The following is a 16716-nucleotide window of genomic DNA, read 5'->3' on the forward strand; positions in this document are numbered from 1 at the left end:
CTTTATGTATTGGCATGGGCCTGTGCATCATAAAGGGGTGGTATGTCCTTTGCCTGCTACATCCCTCTCTTTTTCTTTCTCACATGCATTGTTGGTGGATGTGATGGTTGTCCTGGCAAACGATAAAATGGGCAGACCTCACTGAAACCGTAGTTTAACTTACTGGTATGAATTAATCCATCACCTCAGAATTTTATTGCTCTTGTGCTAAAAATCACTTGGTCCTTTGTGTATGCTGTTTGCTCATCAGGACTTGCTGTTTGTTTCAAGTTTGTGCAAACATTTTCACCTCTCCTTTTGTTGCTGCATTTTTTTAGCCGAAAGTAAGTTTATATAAAGAAATAATACCATAAAGATGGCTGAGCAGTAGCCACATGCTATTCGGTTAGCTTGGGTTTAGTTGCAACTGTGGCTTTGACAGTATTGCACTGCTGTGGTTTTATTTGATGTCTCAAAACCAAATAACAAATGGGAATGTGCTCGTTCTCCAGTTTGCTTTGTGCATTAAAAACTCATGGGGTGGTCAGAAAGAAAGTTGCAGAAGCAAAATCTGTGCAGTTTGGCTAGTTCTACCTTGATTTTTTCAGCTACTTCTCTGAAACCTCTGCTTAGACGGTTGAGTGGCTGTCATCAGAAGCATAGGTTGTGTTATTTTTCTTCATTCAGGTGCTTTGGGAAGAATCCTGGATGTCTTATGCCTGAGCTCCGTTTAAATCTCTTGAAGCATGTTGGTGCTCAGGCAGTAGAGGACAGGGTGAGCCCTCAAGCCAGGCAGCATCGGCGCTACCATCGCTGCAGGCATCTACTGGACGCCGAAGGCAGGTTGTGCACTGCGTAGCTGGGGAGCCGGCAAGGTCAGAATCCAACAAAAACAGAGTGGGAACTATAGTGAAGGGCTGTTGTTTTGAAGTTCAGGTCTATGTTCACTTGGCAAGGTTTTTACAGCCCTGTCAGGTCAAGATTGTTCCTTCGGCTGAAGCAAAGGCTGTGGGCATGTTGGTGGGTGCTCAGGACGCTCTTATGGAGGGTGTTTGGGCTGAAAAGGTTGAAAGGTTGGAGTGCAGCATGATACGGAAAGGAATGAAAAATGTTACCGCAACAATCATCACTTCGTTAGCTCAGCCAGCAGGAACTACACCCTGGAGAGCTCTGGTTTGCATTTGCCAACCATCCATCCAGTCAGTGGGGGAAAGGCAATACAGAAATCATCAAAAAAAAAAAAAAAAAAAAAAAAAGCAGTTGTGGCTTTGGCACAGTGGGATTTCAGCTGGTTTTGCCGCTAGACAGTGGTTAGAAAATGGTCCACGCTAGTCATCCAGATGGCAACTCCTTCCAAGAGAAATAATCAATAGAGCATAGCTGAGTTTTGGCAGAAATGAGCCCCAAAGGTCCAGTTCATTGCAACAACCATAGCTGCAGGACAGCATAGGGTCGAAGAGGCCAGGGTTGCCAACAGAAAGCTGATGATGGCTAAAAGGTGCATCTGTCTTGGAGGAAATGTTTGGGGGGGTGGCCCAGATATTACAGAAGGACTGAATAAAGAGGGAATTTCTAGAAAATAACAAGGTACTGATGACAGCTTCAAGAGTGTCTGCTTGGTGCTTCTCTGACCTGGAGAAGTATATTCAAATAAAATGCATGTTCTTTATATCTGTTTGAAAGTCACAGACTGCATGCAAAGATGATTCAATCCCTTGAGTCCTTGTAGTGTACAAGGTTACTCTGCAGTGTTACGCCAGAAAGCTGCCAGAGTTTGACAGAAGTGTGGGTTTTTCTGCTTGAACCACAAGCAGTTGAAGATGGGGAGGGAGGAGCACAGGATGGATTTATATCTGCTTTTTTTAAAAAATGTTATGCGCTGGGGATTTATATTTGCAAAGCAGAAAGAAGGTTTTCATTTCTGTACTTGTTTGATCCATCTTCAGGGTTTAACTTGTCATATCTTATTTCAAAGCATCTCTGTGGCCTGTTGTGACACGCTGTTTTGTCAAGCAGAAGGTTTAGTGTTCCTCCTTCAAAACCTTCCCGAAAGCCCTTGTCCTGGATAGCAGCCACGTCGTAGTACATCCCCCCTAGACACTCCAGTCAGCATGCCAGGAGTATTTCTGACAGCAGTTGCTCATTCTGTAATGCTGAATGGCCATTGAAATGTGATGGTCAAAATTAAAAACTACAAACTAAAGAAATCCCAATCCCAGAGGAGGGAGGAAGTCTCTTGTTAAGCTGCTATTAATTTTTGATACCTTGATACCCTACACTTTCGGTTTTCCCATCGGCCTGATATCAAGTCACTTACAAGTCTGCATAGTGTTTCGTACAACTACTCACTTGTGCTGATAACTTTCCTCCCCGTGGAAGGAAAAATGGAAAGACGTTCTTGATTGAAGCCATGCCGTGACAGGATTTGAAGGCAGCCAAAAAGAAGATCTGCCAGGGCCTTTTTTCAAAGCGAATACCCCGAAAAGCACCAAGATGGCTCTGAAAGCAAAAGCCAGGCTTCAGGAAATCGTGAGCTAGAACAATTTTAAAATGGAAAAAGCTCATGGGTTGGGTAGGGAGAACTTTTTAAAGGTTTGCAAGCAAATCCCCCGCCTTGTGTCTTGTCAGGTCGGGTTTTGACATCGTGTTAGGCTTCACAACAGACTTCGGTGGCTTCTTAAATTCCAAAGCCCCCTCCACCCAGCCCCTTCTCGCTCCCTTTGGGATAAGCCCGACTGCTCCTGGTCTCTGCTGTTCCCACAGGCTCCCGTCGGTCCCTGGCCGGCTTGCTCACTTGCTTCCCTTGCTTGGCTGCGTCTTGTTCTCCGAGCCAAGCTCTTCCTCGGCTGAAGAGCTGCGTGGCTCTTGGGACGGCGCAGGCTGCGTCCTGCCCGCGGGGCATCCTCCGCCCAGGTTTGACCGCTTTTCCCCTCCAGGCTTGTATCAAAACTTTGCGTAGTTTGATACTGAGCTTTAGTAAAACGATAGAAAATAAAAATAAAGTAAAAATAAACTGTATTAAACAATATCACATTAAATAAAGAGCAAAGCTGTGCTCTAACCCAAGAATTCAAGGTCTCGTAACTTGACAGCAATATCTCTTTCTTTTTATATTGAAACGTTTTCATACACCCACTATTTTAATGAAGTCTCTATGGTGAAATGTTTGTTAAAACTAACAATGGTTTTACTAGGGGATCAATGGCTATTAAGTCAACTTACTGTTTTAATACCAAAAGGAGTCTGAAGACATTTATCCTGCCAAATTCTGTCCAGCTCAATCTGCAGAAGTCTGAGGAAGCCAAGGGGACAGCCCTACTGCATGGGGACTTACATCATACAATAAATAGCAAGTGCTGATTTCATGTAAAAAAAAAAAAAAGGTTCAGACGAGAACTCCTGAATCAAAAATTGTGAACCCTGAAGCCATCCTTGTTTTCTGAACTGAAGGAAATGGAGTTGAACCTGCTATAAGTCTTCCTTCATTTTCCTCTCTAGTAGCAAGATTTGGGCTGAGGGGAATGAGGTGAGGACTGACAGTGCTTAATTGCTGAACTTTTTTTACAGGGATATTACTTGTGAGATGACACCTTCAACTTCATTTTCATTCTTCCTCATTTCCAAAACCCCAAACCAATGACACCTGCCCACCAGAGCGCGGTGGATATTTGGCAAATGCGCAGGGAGCTGGGCTGTTCCTCATTTCTTATGTCCAAGCCCCTCTGGATGTAGCCTGAGACCCTGGCAGCGAGGTGACAGAATAGCCAGTAACGTTTGGTAACAGAGATGATAACTACATCTGAACTTTCTCATTTCTTTTCATGCCACCAACATAACATCAAAATGCTAAAGCTACCCAGCCTGTCTGGGCAGTTCTCTTCATTTCATAGCATTTTCCTAAAGAAAAGCTTTTTGGTTTTTTTAGCCTAATATTTTGAGGGTGAAGTTCATGCTAGTTTTGGGCAACAAATTTTGTGATCTGTGGGTTTCTCAGCCCATTTGGGCTGACCTCCATCTCTGGCAGAGATAAGTGGAGGAAAAGCTAAGTGCTATCCATATTTTTCCATCATGTCTTACCTAGATACTTTAGTTCTGATATAACATGGCACCTAAGTGTTGTGTGCTCCCTGCAGAGCGGGGTAAGACCCATCACAGAAAACTTAGAAAATGTCTTGTTCAGATAGTCCCAGCAATGGAAATCCTAAAAAAACCCAGCAACTTTGATATGCTCCTTTTATGCATCATTACCTGGTGTTGCTTTACACAACTGTCCTCCTGCTGTCGGAGCACCGGGAACACTCTGGCATACAAAAAGCTGTTTTCCCTGTTCTTTGTAACATTTGAGGGAAGGAAAACTGTAACCCAGGTAGGAAAGGACCTCGTTTCTCCTTGAATACTGGCATGCTCTACCAGCAAAATGCTGGTGGCGGTGCCAAAACTGTGCTCTTGCTGACTGTACTTTCCAGTAGGTAATACAATTACGCCGTAACGAAAGCAGGCGGCATCAGTACAAGTGTAAGTCCTCGCCGGTACAGCTTTGCCTGCTCCAGGACCCCGGTGCTGCAGAGAGAGAGGACCGGCACCGGCGCTGCGGTGGGCACGTTAAGTCGGGGGCAGGAGTTCCGTGTCCTCGGCTGCGCAGCAAAGCGTGCCGTTTACGAGGCTGTCCTTCGCGTGGCCTTTTCTGACGGAGGGTTTTTTCTTTCAGCCAAGTCCAACAGCTGGTGGGAGGCAGGGTACCCGAGGGGAGACCCATACAACAAATACGATGCTCTTAATGCTCACAGAGAGAAGCACGGAAGACCAATACAAACTCGAGAGTCCCATGTGCCCTACAGCAGAACAATAACAATAGTATATATATATAAAAAAAAAAAAACAGATTGACTCGCAGCATCCAGCCTACTTGGCGATGCCCCCAGACAACTTGCACTTGACCTGTTTCCTCCATCGAATTACCCAGCCTGGCCTCAGGACCAACACGTTTCTGCTTGTTCTGATGGCACCGGTGAAGGTCACCGAACAAATCCACGCAATCTAAAAAAGACTGGCAGCTTTATATCTCTCGCGGCATAAATTGGTGCGTACCACAGGAAGGCAGCGTTTATTCAGGTGCATGCTTGCCACTCGATGTGCTTTCTTACAAAAAAAATTTAAAACCTGTGTATGTGCCTTCCAAAAGATGAGTACATTTTTCCTTTAGTGTAATCATGGAGAATAAATTTCCAGCCTTAGCTAGTGCTGGAAAGAGCACTAACACTGTGGAGTTAAGCAACCAAGAAGCCCCTCTTCTTCCTCCCCGCTCCTCACCCTAGTTCACCTTTGGGGGATTTCTATTACGTTTGTTGTCTCCCCTTACAGTATTTTAAAGTGTGTGGTCTGTTCACGCAAGCTCCGTTCCTGCACACCCATCACATAAAGCTGATTAATTCACCCTTTGTGAAATTAGGCACACTGCATCAATATGATATCTAGTGTTTCACCCCTTAAATAGTGGTTTTAAAAAGGTCACATTACATTCTCCCATTAATAGTACTTTAGAAACACTGAAAAAACCCCACACCCACAGAAAATGTCAGGCATCTCATCTAAGTGGCCTGAGCTCAGAAACCTGAGTTTAAAAACAAACTCATACCTGAACATTTTCAGTGGTTTAAGTAGTTATATTTATTATTTAAGGTGCGGCACAATTCAGTCCTGCTGCGCTCTCCTCCTCTGGAAAGGGCCGGGGACTATAAAGAACACAAAACATTTCTTCGTACAACTGTAGCGGCACTATCTGAGTGATATGTCAAAGTTCTACCAGGCAGATTCATTAGAAAGGTGACTTATTTACAACTTCAAATATATACAAAAAGGACAATAACAAGCCTACTTAATGATTGTGAAACAGACTTAATGCCATTTAATTACTGCACCTGTACCAAAAGGCAGAAGGAAAAATATAATTAAACTTCAGCATTAGAAAGAGGGGGAAAAACAGTCTAATAATAGCTACTTCACCAATAAACATAAAGGTTATAAGTGGAAGCGCCAGAATTTCAAAGTCAAAATAAATTTGTAAAAGTGAAAAGGTTAGAGGCAGAAAAAATAATAATCAGGCAGCAAAAGGTAAATAATCCATTAATCATGCACATCTGCTGAAGCGACTGAGCAGGCAGGATGCTCGCCTGGCTGCGGAGCCCCGAAGGCGATAGCCGGCAGCACCCAGCGCAACCAGTCCGGCCCCGTGGGCACCAGTAACACCTTTGCCTACAGCAGCCTGGTGCGTCGCCGGCTACCAGAAAAGACCACTGAAACACAGTAATTAGAAATGGGCATAGACACCGTTCCTATAGGAAATGCTGTGCTTGACGGGGAGAAGCATACGCTAAGAGGCAAAACTCAGCAGGTTACGGCTAGACTGATGCCTGTGGAAATTCAAGCGTGAGCGCGATGGTGAAAACTAAGGCAAAGGAGTGTTAGCCGGCCTCGTAACCGCTGACACGGCAGCTTCACTTCATCCCTGACCTTTTTCTGCTTCCTTCTTGCAAAAACAGTTGGCAGGGCCCCGACGTGCATGAAAAAGGCGGCTGTTGTCTTTACATGGAGGTTAGCAGTTTAAGGCGGCTTGCTGCATTTACTTCGGGTAAGTTTGGGGTTTAGGTCTGTACAGCCTCTTAATGACCAAAATGCTTTTAGTTCTTCAGAATGTGCCTGAGGCTTGACCTGCCGTGGCTGTGCAGTTTCAGCCAGCCAATGTGTCATCCCGACTCGCCGAGAGATGGGGGTTCACCACGTGCGAGCCCCTCGGCTTTCTGGAGATGCTGGCAGTTCCTATGAGCTTCCACACAGGTAAGGACAAGGCTTTAAAACCTTATGAACCCAACGCAGCCAGAGCAAAATCAAACTGGGGCAGCAGTCCTTACAGGACAGTTTTAATACCTTGGAAATGCACAGTGCCCACCACATATAATGGCTATTGCATCTCTGCAGTAATTGGAGAAAGAAAGAAAGAAAACATGAGTGCACCTGGAGCTGTAGCACTTTGCTGACAGAGGAGTTGAGGCCACACAATTTTAGCACCGGAGAAGCCAAAATCCATCCCTGGCTACCACTGAAGCCTACTTTAATTCACATGAGAAGGTATGTTTCCCTGTATTGTCTTTAGACCACTTTTCCCCTGATAAAAACTCACATTAGGACAGTTTCCCCGCTGTTCTTTGGTGGTTACTTATAAGCTGAATGAGCAGATTTTGTCTGTCTTGGAACAGGGGATATACGTGTCTCTAGCCCAGATTAAACAAACTGTGTCTGTCCCAGATGTTCACACCTTTCACACTCTTTGTTAGAAACCTCTGCTGTCACAATTATTCAGCCAAAGTAGTCCACTTAGTTTATTTTTAAAAGCTAATTGCACTGGCACATTAGTCCTTTTAATTTTCTTTTTAAAATTTTGAGTTTAGTATATCAACATCCTAAGTGTGGAAATAGCCAAAATTAAAAGAGATTTAGCAAACTTCCAAGACACCCAGGAAAGGCAGAAAACATCTACGACAAGACATAAGCAGGGAACTTTCAAACCAGAAGGACTCTGGGAAGAGCATTACATTGATTCGGATCCCAGAGAGGTAAACTTAGGGAAATATGTTCTAGTAAGTAACTATACGTAGCTACTCAGCACCGCAAAATTCCCTATTTTCAGTGAGTGTAAGGTTAAGGAGTGGATCACATGGCAAGGCTCAGAGAGTCTGATTTCACACAAGGGAAGCGTTAGTGGCTTCTGACGTCTCCTTCAAACTTTTGGGCTTTTCGCAGTTTAAAAGACATGAAAAGTTTAAAAAAAATTACCGATCTTCTGAGGAAACCTGTTTCAGAGGATGAGGCACAGCACGGAAACTTTTTTTCTGCCGGGTACATGGAATTGAGCCTTGCAAGAACCTGTGGAGGCAGCAAAGGGTTGGCTTTTGACGCAAATTTAGCAACTCCTCCCCTGTCAGCTCGTATGGAGAAGTGCCAACGGGCAAACATTTTCCCATCTGTGGAGTAAACAGATTCCAGCGCTGCTTCGGGCTTCCAGCATCGTCTGGCCCCGCACGGCACAGGGAGCGACGGGCAGGATAGAAGCAGCTCTCTGACACCTCGCCGGCTGCATCCAGGCATCGCTGCATCCCTGAGCGATAACCTCCGGGGTTTTCTGTCTGTCGAGGCAGTCTGCTGAAGTGCGAGGTGTCTGTCGAAACGAGCCGTTTTATTTTACGTCGCTCTGAAGGCGTGTGCTCCGCTGCGGGTGTACCTTTTGGTCACCCCTTCCTTGGCGTGTCTCCTGAAGCGGTCCTGAGGACGTGAAGGAACGTTTGTTCCCTGGTCATTTAAACGGCACGCAGTGTCTTGGCTCAAGGTACGCGCTCGCCGTGACGCTCGGTTGGGTTTGTGCTCATGCGCTTTGCCTGGCAGCCTAACCCACGGCGAAATATCTTGTTCTGAGAAGGTTTGCTAAGTCATCTGGTTTGCTTTTTGATGCCAGAGGTGACAAGATACCACCAGCAGCAGGGGTCTACTGATGTAATAAGGCAGGGAAAAATGTTAAAAAAAAAAAAAAAAAAAAAAAAAAAAGGGTGATATTGAACAAGGAGTGAAATCAGGTCAATCCTGTAAGACCTTGTTGGCTAGCTCTTAGAGAATACTGCCTTTGGATGAATTAGAGCACGTTTACAAAAATACTTCCTCATGCCTATTTTTGGTCTAAACTCATAATGAGAGGGCTGATCCCTTTATAGGATCTCAATGCTGAGATGCACAGAGAACCCTGATTTAGCAAAGCACTTACACAGAAAAGCAGTGTGATATTACAGTGCTTTGATAACGGTCATGGAGACTTTGCCCTAAGGGAGGTAAAGATCTGGATTTGGGAAGGGAAAGCCTTTGGCATAAGAGCAGTCAGTGTTTTTTCCTGCAGAGAGCAGTCCCTTCAAGTATTTTGAGCAATGCAAGACAAAACATTTTTTACCTCAAAATTCTCTGGGCTCCTGAAACATGAAAAATGTGAAGCTGATTTTCAAGGTAGTTATTGTGCTCAAAAGACGCGTAGGGAGCCATCGAGAACGATTTGAGGGAACATTTCCAGCTTTAGACTACAAAGTAAACAAAGAGAAAATTGGGTTTGTTTCTGGGGGAAGAAGGAGTTTAGTAATTCACCCTTAACTCTGACATTGCAGAGAGGCGTTCCTGGACAGAAGCATTACTCCACTGCAAGAACACCTAATGGGCTACCTGAAGGCCCATAAAAGTATCTTTAAAAGAACTTTAAACTTTTTGGTGCTAGGACTAAGAAGTCTGCAAGTGTGTCAAAGTAATTGATGACGGTTAATTTAGATCCTCCTTACTAGTGCACAGACATAGTTGTTCTCAGTGTAGCTTCTGGTTAGTCTCCCTACCGATCCTTAAGGCAGATCAGATTGTTGAAATTGAAAGCTGCAAAGAAGCTTCATTTCTATCTTACATATTAAACAATAATATGTAACCAGGAAGTACCTGAATTTACCAACATTTCAGGTTCAGTTGCAAGCAAGTCTTACTTAAACAGCCATCTTAATTTAGATGGCTTTACAAAAATGATTTAGAAGAAAAAATTTAGATTATTTAGAAAAAATAAGTCTGCCCAATTTAAAGAGTTGGTATAGAAACTGTAATACTGAACTGGTTAAAAAAAAATCCCACGCCCACTACCTTGAAAGCAAAGCCTGTCCAATTGCTTTTTCTTGGTATTAGCACTGCTGTACTAAGCTAGATCTCTTTTCCAGAGAGGTGAAGCTATAGGGGGTTATCGTTAATCAAAAGCAAAAAAGATTTTGAATTGAAGATTCAGAATTAAAAGTATCCAAATCTATTCGAAAGACAACTGGAGCACACAAACCTGAGAAGCAGTTATGCTAAAAATGCCAGTGCTACAAAGCCACAGGTGAACATTTAGTGTTACACTGTGCCGTAGGGTGGCAAAGTCACTACAGTGACTAAGGAAAAAAAAAAAGGCCGATTAATTGCAACAGCCATGGTTTCCCTGCAGGGTTCAGAAACCAACTTCACAAACTGCTCCCGTGCTGGAAGGCAGCAAAGCGGGACAGCGTGGGTTTGATGTGCGTGTGTGTTCCCCTTCTCAACAAACTAAACAGAAAAAGATGTGGTGAACTAGTTTACTAGAAATCTGCTTTTCACTGAAAAAACTCATTCAAAGAACTGGGAGTTCAGCGTAACCAAAGTAATGTGGAGGCTTGTTTGTCGTCTTAGAATTTTTTTTTCCCATTTTTATGACCACATGTCACAAGCAGTTTACATCATTAATGTCAGTGTAGCAGAAACATGTTTCCATGGTGCTTTACTACTACTCAGCCACTGCAATTTTATATTTAACGATAATTCCTAAGCCTACTCCTCTACCTGTGTGAATGCATAGCAGGTCTCTTCTGGTAGCTTTGGTAACCTCTTCTAGCTCCATTAACTTTGCCTGCTTTTCTATTGCTTCCCCCCAAGTCCTTTGCCTCTGATGCAAATAATTCCCAGTGGAAGACGGCCTATGTTCAAAACTGGCTTTTCATCCCTGAATAAGGACCCATGCAAATTAGATGTTCAGCTAAGTAAAATCCAACTTGCTAAACACCAGTAAAATTATGTCATGGAAACAGACCCCCGTAACCTGCCTTTGCTTTTACCCACCACTTGTCAGACATGATCACAACAATAGCAAATTAACTTTAGGGAGAAAAAAAAAAAAAACCCTGACAGGGCAAAGATGCTCGGGCAATATTCAAATGAACCACTTAACCTTTTGGTACTAAAAGCTTCCTGCAATAATGAAACATTAGTCATTAACTCAATGTGCTTTGTTAAATATTAGACAAGAGTGCACATTCAATTTAGCACTCACGTATACTTAGCGACAAAGAGCCATCTGTGTTGACTACAATCTCTAGGATGGGAAGTGTGCTGTGAATGGCACTCCAGCCTCGAAAGGCTCTGGCGTATGGGGGAGAAAATACACAACAGCCAGTACATCATGGGAAAAGGTGACCCAGAAAGGAGAATTACCCTGTTTATAAGGTTATTTCTGCACCGAAAGGGTTGTCAAGCATTGGAACAGGCTGCCCGGGGAAGTGGTGGAGTCACCATCCCTGGAGGTATTTAAAAGATGTGTAGATGTGGTGCTTAGGGACATGGTTTAGTGGTGGACTTGGCGGTGTTGGGTTTGCAGTTGGACTCGATCTTAAATGTCTTTTCCAACATAAACGATTCTATGATTCCTCAGCGCTATCCATCCTGTGCAAGCACAGAGGAGAACGGAGGTAAAAGAGCTCCACTGAGCTAGTGGGCAGACAAGGAAAACTCTGCCCAAAGTAGGGTATTGCTCATGCTGTCTGCGTGTTTTCATGAACGTGTTGCAGCATCTCACTCCTTAATACTCGATTAATGTCCAATTAAGCATGTGGACACAAAGTCTGCATGAATGGGACCTATATGTAAAGTGTGCCGAGTTCCTTCCCGAGTAAAGGAGAAAAAGGAAGGCTAGATTTATTGTCTGTCAAAAATTCATTTTTGTCTTCTTGGGTTCAATCCAGAAAATGGCTGTGTGCTCCCCCTCTCCCCTGGCCTTTGCTAACCCTTACCGGCTCCCCATTCACCTTGACTGAAGTGCAGGTGCTGGTTGGTAGCTAATGTCAGTGGGGCTCCGTCTATTCTCCAACATTTGATATGAGGGATAAAACATCCTGACAGACTCCGCTGCTCACCTGACAAGCACGGATGTTAGCCCAGAGCACGTTCGTAGATCCTCAAACAAAGGTTCTTCAAAATATCTAAGTCTGAATTTCATTTACTGTATGATAAATAAAAATTTCAAGATGAGCTTCTGAGCTGTAAAACACTCCATTTCTTTGCTTTAAACTTGCGTATTAATATACCCATAAATTCATATTAAAATAAGAAACATTCTTTGGCTAGCATCCCATGTATTTCAATTGCCTGAAATTGTTCTTGTTCCACAAGAACTCAGAAAGTGCTTTAGACAGCTCCTGACCAAGACACAGTACAAGTGTCGTCTTGTTTAGCTTTAATGATATTGCTCTGGGCAAGGTCAGCCATTTCATATTGTTCTGTCAAGAAAAGAAAACGTATAAGCAATAAGATCTGAAAGGTTTCAGGCCTTCTGGGAATCCTCCCTGTAAGGATCACTACAGCAGAAAGTCTCAACAGGAACAGCAACAAAAATATGTGGCAAGAGGAACAAGCTTCTACAGCATAAATTTATATTTTTAATTATTTCCAAGTCCTTTAGACTCAGAGAAATGCTTTTACAATTTCTACTGAGCCCTATAGACGGCTTCTCATCAGCACTTGAAAATTCAAGGGATCCTTTAGCTTTACAAGTTCCTTATTTGTGACATATATCCAAGCCTGTAACAAAGTAGTTCATATTCGGACAACAACCCAATTAAGTTTCTGGAAGCAAACTGAGTTTTACAACCAGAATCCCTCTACTGTGGGCCATGATTTCTGTATATTTTGAGTTTCTGTGTGAGCTAGTCACTCCCTTCTTTCCAAGGACAGAGACAATCTCTACTAAATCTTGGAAAGTCTACGGAAACTTTGCAGATGTGAATCATAGGAGTCTTCAGCGGGTGTCTTTTACTTCTGCTGGAAGATGCCAGACAGAAACACACGCACGTTAAAAACAATTGAAAACCGGCAAGAGAAGATTTGCTACAATTTGTCCTGTATCTCTTACTACAAAAATTTTTTTCAGCTACTTTTCTACAATGTCAGCTGCTTAAAGTCACCCTTGCCAGCCACAGCGAAGAGCTGAGAATACATTAAATGCCAGAACATAAAGCTGAACAGTTCTTGTCACAGTATATTATGATATGATGATAGTGCTTTTTCTGAATTGTTCCATTAGAAAAGCTATTCTAAGGGGAAAAAACCTGGTTAGCAGTCAAAATATTAGGAAGAATTCTTAGTAAATGCCTCCTTTAAAAGTCTACTAGAATAGCTATGGAGATTGCACATGTATGGAATAAAAAAATAACCCAAACAGTTTTATTCTAGTATCTATCTTTAGCTGGGTTTAACTGAAAGATTCAATCTACACTAGTAATGTATAGTCCAACAGAGCAAGGGGGGAAAAAGGTACATTTTTTAGAAGTATTCATGGTTTTGGCCAATAATAAATAGTTGTGTTAAAGGTAACTAGCAAAATGAATCCATAACTGAGGATACATGCTTGTACTGAGAAATAAGAGCAGGCACTAACCTGATCGATGAGAAGCTGTGGAAACATCAATCCGACTTCAGCCGTAGCAGTTGCATGGTGTGGAAACAGGACTTCTGACCTCAAACAAATTTTAATCCTACAGGTCGCGCTCCGGGCGAGGAATGAGCAGAGTGGGTTTTAAGAATTCCCACCACCTCGTGCCTACAGGTTATTTGGGTTACGGAGACTGGTTTTACAGCTGCACAAGTCTCCATGCTCTATCACCGTAGCGCACGGCATCGAGTTCGGAATCCCAAATATTGAAGTTCTTACGCGTAGATGTGCTGCAGAGACTGATGCCAGGGAATCTACAGGCAACGTCCCTCTGCATCGTTACCGATTTAATCCCTCGGCGAGCTCTCAGGGGGCACTGCCGGGCTAAGGGTTAAGGTCCGGTCGGGAGCTTCACGGGTGTGAAATACTGAGATTGGGAAACGAAACACGGCACTGTCACGGCACAGCACTCTTACCAACGCTACTCGGGGATGTTGCGGGTTGGCAAATGCAGCTGGCGTCCTACCATCGACACTCTTCCAAAGTATGTTAATTCAAGCAAGGGGAATGAGCACCCTCTCTCCCAGTCTCCTTTAGAGGCTTCAAAATCAAGTTTTTAAGGCCACTGGCAGCTGCATAGTTACTTTTCTCACCGTCTCGCAGCGCATCATTTCTGTTATTAATTCATTTTCATACATAATACTCGCAGAAGGGCCTCCCTTTATCTCCCCTTACTTAACCCACAGCTCTGTACTGGTTCCCTGTCCCACCACACTTGCCACGCGGACTGCGCTAGTGCTCCGGAGAACCAGTTTGGGCACTGAGCTGAATTTCCACGGGGACTCTCTGTCCAGCACTTCCCGGCTCCTTTTCTGAAATTCCTGTTAAAAGCCACAGGCTGGCATTAGATGATGGCAATTATTACCAACCGATGCTTTAAATGTTGATGCCCTAATTGCATCACCGTTGCAGTGGGGGAACGGCACACTGCAAAGGAACTGGGAGAGCTGGGCGAGGAGACCAAGACGAGCCTTTCTCTTCAGAAGTATACAGGCTGTGTATTCGTTACCGGTGAATTTTAGCTCCTGTGGCTCTTCTTTTCTCAGCGTGGTCTCGGTCACGGAGCGACGGGACTGCTGATGGAGCAGGAGCACTGCTCCCACTGAGCGTGAGTGGGAGAGTGGCCCGAAGCGAGGACAAGTGAAACGTTATGTCCCAAACTGGGGTCAGGCTTGGATACCTGAACCCACTCAATAGTAAATAACTCAAGGACCTGGTCCAAGATACTAGATTTGAGGTGTTTTTTCAAGAGGCTGTAGAAGCCTCTCCGCACGGTTGGGAGCTTCAGCAGCTTTGGAAATGGGGACCGGCATTGCCGGTTGCCTTTGGGGGTACAGGCAGTGCCGCAGCCAGCACATCGCTGCAGCTCGGGCGTGCCGAACGCCGGCACGCAAAATTCCCTGCGGGAAACTCAATGGGGTCCAGAGGAGGATTTTGAGCGAGGTTTTTCCACGGCTTTGGTACGAGTTTGTTGCTCATTTCGGAGGTGGTATCCAGCACCAGCTGCCCTGCCCTCCACCAGCACCTCCGGCAGACCTGGCCGGGGGCAGATCCCGGGGAGCACCGGTGACCTGCTCCGGGGCCGGGGGGCTCGGTGGGCGCCTTCCACAACGGTGCGCTGGAGGAAAGCGAGCTCGTCTGTGTACGTAACCTACACGTGTGCATACGGACATACACCCGCACGGGACAGGTGCGAAAGCCTTTCCGAACAACTCGGGACACTCCTGCCGGTCTTCAAATCAAAAAAGTTGTTCTACTCTTTAAAGCAGTGGGTTTCAAGTTTGGCTTAAATATGCATTATACATTTTATCAGTCAGGTACCACACATGCGTATGATTTTGTATTTCCTTTCTTATATATATGTGTATACATATAAACCTATATATAACTATATAATTGTCATTCTTAATGACTAATTTCTATAGAGCAGTGAAATAGGCATCACGTGGTCGTCTCATGTAATTATAACAAAGTTCTTCCAGATTTTGGAGGGGAGGGTGGGGGGAGGAGAGGGAAGGAAGAGAGAAACTGCATGTGAACATTTTTGTTTGGGGGGATTGAAGGCATTTAAGGGACCTTTACAAAAATCACGTTTAAGAGACCTCTCGTTCATCTTGCGAATAGTACAACAACAGCTTGCAGGAAATGATAATTATCTCCTACTACCACTTGCTGGTACCCTGTAAAATATTCTTTTAAAATATCTAATGCGTTGAGGTGTGTCAAGTAGCTTTTTCACCACATGATGTGTGATAAACAGGATATCTCTCGTAATCAGAAATCTAAAGCATGCGGAATGTAAAGATTAAAAGAGCAGTGTTTTTCTTTAAATGAATGTAATCAATGCGCTTATTAGTTTGCTGCGGCAGAAGGAGGGAGTGGGTGGGTGTTTCAGAGTTGGCACGTCTATTTGGCAACAGTGAATAGCCTGAGTGTTTATAGAGAGAGCTCTGTGGAATCCCTAGATTCTGCAGATTTCCTTACCAATTTTGTCTCGGATAATTAAGGATTTTAAATAATAAAAGAAAAAGTTAAAGAGGAAGTACAAGCTCCAGCTGGATCAAATAAAAAATAAATAAAAAAAAATTTAAAAGAAGGGTTTTTAAATTCTCAATATTGCCTTAAAACTAAAAATCAGCACTAAAGCACAATTTGGCTCTTAAAAGTAACTATGGAAAACTGGCACCTGCTTCCTCAACAGATCTACTCCCTGGATGTATCCAGAGATATATCTTCTTAAACTAGCGATTAAAAAAAGTTTCTACAGCTGTTGGACCTGCAAGACACAACCCGTAAATGGGACAGGACTGAGCTGGAGTCTTTCTGGTCCCTACCTGGCCGAACCGCGTCACCGCGCCGACCGAAGTCCCCAGCCACAGGTTCGCCTAAAAGCTGTGGCCAGCCACGGTGATACGCATCAACAACCCCGCTGCCTTCAAATCCCGCTCTCTCCTTCAAGGAAAGCCAAGATGTTACAGCAGCCTAAAATGAAAAACGTATTCAGGTTTGCCCAAACGCAGCCTCGTCGCTCTTCGGTCGCGCGTGGGTATGACCGTGGCAGACCTCCGGCCGGGACAAAGCCGTCGTCTCCCGCCCGGTGAGCAGGACAGCCTCGGCTTAGGCACAGCGAGCGCGTCGCCCGCGGGGAGCAAAATTCCGGGTGGAACGAAGCGGCCGTAGGGTTACCGCCTCTCTCGCGCACGCGAGGCTCAGCGCGGCTGAGCTGCTGCCATCGGGAGGAGGGGAAGGAGGCGGCGAAGACGCAGAGAAAGAAGATCGCTCGGTTTTGAGGGAGGACGGGTGCCGCCCCAAAGCGGCGGTCATTTGTCCTACCTCTCCAGCGCTGCTAATGGCAGCAGAAACAAAAGGTCCGACCTGCTCTCCCGCCCCACCTTTTCTCC

The 16716-nt window shown here is 44.6% G+C and overlaps 1 long non-coding RNA gene across 1 annotated transcript; it reads right to left on the minus strand.

Moving 5' to 3' along the window:
- Positions 1–5386: 5386 nt before the first annotated feature.
- Positions 5387–16348, minus strand: LOC115334595. Its single transcript, XR_003921186.2, has 4 exons — positions 16150–16348; positions 13262–14136; positions 8969–9092; positions 5387–8518 (listed from the first exon to the last, which is right to left on the minus strand). It is a non-coding gene; the product is annotated as an uncharacterized LOC115334595 (long non-coding RNA).
- Positions 16349–16716: the final 368 nt, after the last annotated feature.

Source organism: Aquila chrysaetos, chromosome 23 (genome assembly GCF_900496995.4).
Source record: "Aquila chrysaetos chrysaetos chromosome 23, bAquChr1.4, whole genome shotgun sequence".
In the NCBI taxonomy this organism is placed as follows: Eukaryota; Metazoa; Chordata; class Aves; order Accipitriformes; family Accipitridae; genus Aquila; species Aquila chrysaetos.